The following is a 6,988-nucleotide window of genomic DNA, read 5'->3' as shown; positions in this document are numbered from 1 at the left end:
TTAGAAGTCCTGATGCCCCATAGTTTGAATAGAACAAGTGCAGTCTTGAATATGAGTGAATACATGGAGCTCAGGTTCAGGTAGAAGTGGGCAACGGTTTTGTGGCACCAGATATTACTTCTAACCCTCTGAAGTGACTCATCAAATAGTTAAGCCGCAAGTCAAAATGCTGAAGTCAACAATCTCCATTTGTGTTTGATCCACTTACACTGAGGGGCCCGATTCCGATCCGGATCGGAAGGGCACCGAACGCGATCCAGCCAGAAAAACTACGAGCCGTACGCGTGTTTTCCGCCTGACTCATACAGCTGCACGAGTGAGCCAGTACGATGCGAGCTACATGAACTTCACCAACAAAGTCGTTTCTGGGTCCGAACCGCTCCGTACGTCTCGGTCGTAAGCTAACCGTGGCGTGCAATGGATGCAATTCACGACCGAGCCAGTACGATGCACGCGTCAGACAGCCTGTGCGAGCTGGAGTGTCCGGCTCGCAAAAGCTCCCGGAGTCGGACTTCGGGGTCCACGTCGGACCCCCCGGCACCTGCAGCTGTATGACTCGCACACAGGGGGAGATCCATGGGTCTCCCCCACACAGGCATGTATGGCACGGATGGCACCGACGCGTACCCACTGTAGGGCGCGCACTTGTTCGAGACGTACCCATTCAGTCAATGGGAACGCATGTACACGTCGCACAACTGGCTCCCATTGACTTCTATGGGAGTCTGACTGAACCGAGTCCGACAGCATATGTGCGCATCGTACTCGCACGATCGGACTGTAGGGGTCCGGCTCAGTCGGAAAACACTCCGGATCCGACTCGGTCGGAGTGCTTTCCGACCCGGATTGGAATCGGCCCCTGAGTCTTGATGGTGCATGAAAGACGATTGGGAGATAGCCTAGCACTGTCAATTTTCACCACTTGTCTAATGTTGTATAATTATAAAGTGTTGCAGTACATAGACAAAGATTCTGCCTTTTCTGTGTGAGTTCTTCCCAGTTGCTTAGGCAAAACACGTTATTCCACTTATGGTATTTCTAATCAGTTTGAAAACTATGTCCCATCCTGTATTTGGTATTGTCACTCGGGAGCACCAAGAGATACCAAGAGCTATATGTAAAATAATAACATTGATAATATACTTCAATGAAAAACAATGGTTTATTCTTGTACAGCAGTTGTGTAAGAGAAAATAAATTGGAAAACAATGACTAGGTAACATGTGGTGTAGCACCAGAAATTGGAGAATAGTCTGTCAAACAAATCATTCATGCACCCTGAATCACGATGCTACCACCTTCAAGACGGTCGAAAAGTGTATATTTTGTATTGCGCCGGGTGCTGCTGGCTGCAGTACAAAATATGCACCCTGTGCATATCCCTGCACTATGTGGCAGGCACCATGCGGTGCTTGCTACATGGTGCGAGGATATGTTAGGGGGCCATGTCGTAGGGCCAGGGAGGAAGCAGGGCCCGCTATGGGCTCCCAATGTCCCGTTCCGTCTGGCTTTTTATGGCGGGTAAAGCACCATGAAACGGCCGGCGGGAAGGGACATTGTAATCCCTACAGTGGTGCCTGGCATGCACACCAGTGTTGTAGGGATACAGGTCCCTTCGACGGACTCCTTGAGCCCATCGGATCTGTGGCTGTTGGTCTCTCCAACGGCCAACCATACGCCCGCCATTCTAATGTGGCGGGCGGTAATCAGTATTACGATGGCGGTGGGACCGCCACTGACAGGCTGTCGGTGACGGTCTCACTGTCATCATAATCAGGCCCTTAGCGCGGGTTAGGGAAGGGTTTAGGGAGAGCCACGCACCCACCCACAAAAAAGTAAACACATTTCTTTTCATAAAGTGCACTTTTAAAGTTACTACAACCAAAAAGGACTCAGCACAGTAGTAAATGTACTCCACCTCAGACCTGGAGTAAATCCACAATCACACATGACCAACCAATGGTACTGCAGCATCATCCTATTGAAACTATTGGAGGTAGAGACTTAAAATAATCCTATAGGAAATAATATTAAATTTAATTATTTATACGGTAAAAATGTAAAAATATTTAAATTAATGTTTAGAAATAAAACAGTTATTATTTTATTTTAAATATTTGAATAGAATTTTTTAATTTTTTTTCAATGTAATGATATTTTAACTAATTATAGCCATTACTTTTAATATGTTTTAATACATAATTATATCTTTCTTACTTTAGGTGGAATTTTATTTTAATTTAAACTTCAGAAAATAATTTTAGTTTAAATTGATATAGTCAAAATATTTACATTTTAAATCATAGTAAATAGCACTGTAGCATACATTGTTCTATATTTAAAATAAATATATACATTCTATCTTAACATTTAACATAAACAATTTTTTCAAGTTCAATAAACTTTTATTACATGTATCTACACTTAACCATAAATAGCTCTCTGCCATCGGGGTGGAAATCATTCTCTGGTAAATTTTAGGGAAAAGTAAAAAAGTTTACTAGACTTGAAATTAATAGTAAAAATAGTGTTATGTTAAATATTAATGTACAAATTATATATATTTATTTTAAATGTAGGGAAACATTTTAAAACAACTCACTACATTTTTTACCTAATTTTGAATTAGTTATTGATTTTTTTAAATATATTAAATTAAAGTAACATTATTTGCTAAGATTTATTGAAAACATATCCCACCTAATGTAAAATGTTCTTATTTAGTTATATAGTAAAAATTACAAAACATGATGTATATAATTATTTTAAAATGTTTTAATTAAAAATTAAGCATACATTTTATTTTAAATTAAAAAGGTTAATAAAACAATTTATCACAATATAATATATATATATATATTTTGTATGTATATGTACATATATGAGTGTATAGATAGATAGATAGATAGACAGATTCATATAAGAAGTGTAGATTACCTTTATGAATAGCCCTGTGTGTGTTTCCCCCAGCAGCCTTGGAAAGAAAATCCCATAAGGAAGCAACATCATGAGGTACAACAAAATTAAAGCAGCCATTAAGACCCATTTACTGAGCAGCCTGCATTATCAGGTTTAGTATGTACTTCAAAGAAGCATATGGTGAAAAGACATCAAAAGATGATGTTTGTGGTGCAAGTCATGAGCACCAAAAGTCATAAACAGACAAATATTGCACAATAGATACGTTTGGCAAAGGAACATTATTTTCATTGCGTCTTTAAGAAAGCCTATGAGCACCCATGTCTTTACTTTGTGAATACAATAAATCTGTAAATCCAACATGTTATCACGACATCAAAGTAACACAAATGAACATGCAAGGGTGATTAGGGAAGATGGAAGTCACCAATAAGCCATTAAAATGTTGTCAGAAATAAATACGCCAAGAAACACACACTGACTTTGTCTGAAACAAAAATAACTAACAGCTACACCAATGGGACAATGTAACCATCCACAAAATGCCATGACCTTGATTGAAAGCCCATCCACGTAACGTCGAAGCATGAAAAACACTATAGTCAAATGTGGGAAGGGGCGATCTAAAACCTCCTCTCTCAGTACATATTGTACTTTTCTGAAACATTGACGACATGAGGTCTTTTTGACAGCTTAAGCTGTCTGCAGGGCAACCTATAAAAACGCACAGGCCGAAGAGCAGACTGTGTTATCTGGGAGTGCTCTCAGGAGGGCTCAGCGATAAAATGGCGGTAACTGAACTAAACACCATCTCAGGCAGGGACAAGCTGTGCATCTCTGCTAGTTTTTGAAGACATCCTTTTTAATATGCAAGAGGCGCACAACACATCAAGTGCTGAAACTGCCAGCAAAATAACTCAGACATCTTTCCCAGCCTAATGCCACTTCCCAGGAGGGTTTCCTTGCATTTGGTTTATGTGTTGTTTTTGTGGGTTTTTACATTTTTATATCCTATGATTGCCTTATTACTAAAATGTTTCGGGTCACAGATAAACAGGTGCGCGCCGCAGTTAATTAAAAACTAAAAATCAACAGACAAACAATTGCCGGATGTTGCATTCACTTAGCATGGACAAAGTTACAACATTCATTGCCCACAGGGGCATGTAGATTCAAAAGGCTTACAACAGTAACCACCTGCACTGAAAATTGATGGGGAAAAAGAAAGTGGTGGCTAGGGAGAAAACGACATGCTTGCCAGCATTTTATTGAAACATTTTGTCTAAACTACAATAACAGAAGTTAAAACACAAGATGTTAGCTAAAACTGTCATGCTATGCTTCAGCAAAGCCAGCTTAAAATCACTGGGCTCGCACCCTGCCAGAGTCGTTGGAGGATAATGGCCGGCAGCTAACAATGCAGCCTGCAAGAACCAAGGCTGAATATCACAGATTGTGTGGAGCAGCGGGTGCAATGAATGGGGGTCAGGTTCTCATAAGAGGAAGTGAAGTGTAATTGTCACACAGTGCTTAATCTGTAAAAACAGCACCATGGACTAAAGTTTTGCTCAGAAGCCAGGGCTGTTGAGATCAAATGTTGGGGTGCGAAATACCAAGGCTAGTAGTCTTAATTCTACCTCATGCTTCTTTCGTCAACCACCAGACACTCCCTGCCCCTTTATCTCAGGTTATTCTTCATCTGTGCTGTCTTTTTATGTCACTGTTTTTGCCACTTTCTCTTCATTCACCTTTCCCCCTTTTGTGTTTTTCTCTCTCTTGCTAAGGTCAAAGTCTGATGAGTAAAATAAGTCAGCGGCCCTAAGAATGAGTGCTTGTAGGCCACGCCTGCAATCACCAGCTCACATTCAGCACTGCAGTCACAGGTGTGAGAACCAGGGCTGGCTCTAAGGCAGGGCGACTGGTTGCCACAGCACCGGTTGCGACTTCAGGGGGCGCCATGTTTGAAAGCTTATTTTGTTTTTAAAAGCACCTGCTGCCGTGTTCCTTGCCTCTAGCAATTTCCAGGCAACAATAAAAATGTCAAGATAACTCCGGTGAGCAATGTTCTTCCTGGAGTGAGATCGGAGTTTTGTCTAGTTGAGGTTTTGACTGATCATAAAATAGCACAGAGGATTAATATGCCTTCCCCAAAGAATGTGTACCATGCAGATCACAAAGAGCATATAATGTAAATAGGTCAGTGAAATACTGCTTTTCTGAGACACCGTTTTGTTACTTGCAGTTTATAATTTAAAATCCTAATATAGAACAGTGAATTATTAACTGTCATCAAAGAACTGCAAGCACACTGCAAAGTATAGATTAGGGCATAGATTAATGTTGCAAAAAGTGTTCGTTTGGAAAAAAATCGATTCTTATTATTAAAGAGAGCTTCCAACCATGGTGTTACATTTTAAATTGTGAGTTTGTGCTTCCCCAGACCAAGCACTCAAACTAAACTGTCTACCAGTATGACTGATGTGCGACTCCTACACCTTGTAGTTTTCTGTTATATGGAATGTTTCCTATACAAATATTTACACAGCTATGATTGATTGTCTCTGTGTAGTGTGTGATGTAAAGTTCTCTGACTCCCTACACTGGTATGAGTGGCACTTATAACTAATTAAATGCATCTGAGAGAGAATGGTTCTGGAAACTTGAGGGGCACTGTTAAAGGGTGGTGGTGAGGGAATCCATGGCGGAGGTGGTCATTTGTGGGGCGCCAGCAAACATTGTCGCATCAGGCGCCTCCATAGCTAAAGCCAGTCATTGTGGGAACCCTTCGTACTAAGAGGTCCAAAACAAGCAAAAAGGACAAACTGTAAAGTTCTCAGTGATAAAGGTGGCTTAATTACTGGTATGAAAACAAATCCGAAAGAAAAGAGCTCGGACAAGTTGCCTTTTCAAGATAACTAGTGTATGCCTATCAAAATCTGTGCTATGTAACGTTTTCAAGAGTAGTATTAATGTGACAGAGAGACTAAGGGCTACTCTTGAAAAATACTTATGTGAAGAGCACATGTCTGATGTGGATGTGAGTTTCAGGTGCCCAGGCCCTATGTCTAGACCTATCCTGTTTCCAGAGGAAGCACCAGCGAGAGGACTGGAAAGGAATATATATATTGTTAACAGAGTCTTGGCATCACCCTATGCATGTCCTCATACATTCCTTAGATGCTGTTGTTACACTTGCAATGTTACCTCATCATGTGTTTTAGTTAACAACCGTCACCTCCTCCACCGCTGGCATTTGGAACTGATACAAAACTATCAATTACCTCCTCACTGCCTTCCCCCGCTCCATTGCTTACATCAGTAGAACAATCCACCTCCCAAAGAAAGGCAAAATGTTCAAAAAAACTGCACTCAGTCCTCTTACATAGGCCACACATCTTTTTGTATGATTACACCGAAGTTTATGGACTGATGCTGCTTGTTTGTTGTATTTGCTAACCAGATCTCACTGCTATTGCTTTGACCCTTAAAAAATACAAGTCTGATTGTTTCACCCACAATTAGCATAAGTTAACTTACTTACAAGATCCTAGTACATAGTACCAGGGATAACCAGGGCTTGGAAGTTAAAGTGTCTTTCATGAACTGCAGCACTTGCTGTGCCGCCATGAATGTGACAAAGCAAAGAGCGATTCCCTGCCCACCATTGGTGGCTGTCAGAACAGTGTTTACCGTCTAACTTGAATTTACCATTTAAAATAAAGTCAAAGCCTAATACTTCTGTTATATTCCATATAGGTACCATAATATAGGCGCCGGTAACTTCGTTACCCACCACCTATATTCTTCCCTACATTACACTTGTCAGTCACGGTTTACAGGGACTGACCTTTTACCTAGTTACGACACTGCATTCAGAACACGGTTTTTCCCTAGTTCGAAATCTCATATATTATGCATGAGGATTCTTGGAAGCGTAGCAGGACGTCCATGTCCTGTATAAAATCTATGTATAAAGTTCATGCCTGACATAATCCTTAGGCCGACACAGTAATACAGCGAGGTAGGACCCCTGGGGAGACCTATGGGTATATATTCATCACATCTTGCT

Source organism: Triturus cristatus, chromosome 12 (assembly GCF_964204655.1).
Source record: "Triturus cristatus chromosome 12, aTriCri1.1, whole genome shotgun sequence".
NCBI lineage: Eukaryota > Metazoa > Chordata > Amphibia > Caudata > Salamandridae > Triturus > Triturus cristatus.
This window is presented reverse-complemented; position numbering follows the sequence as displayed.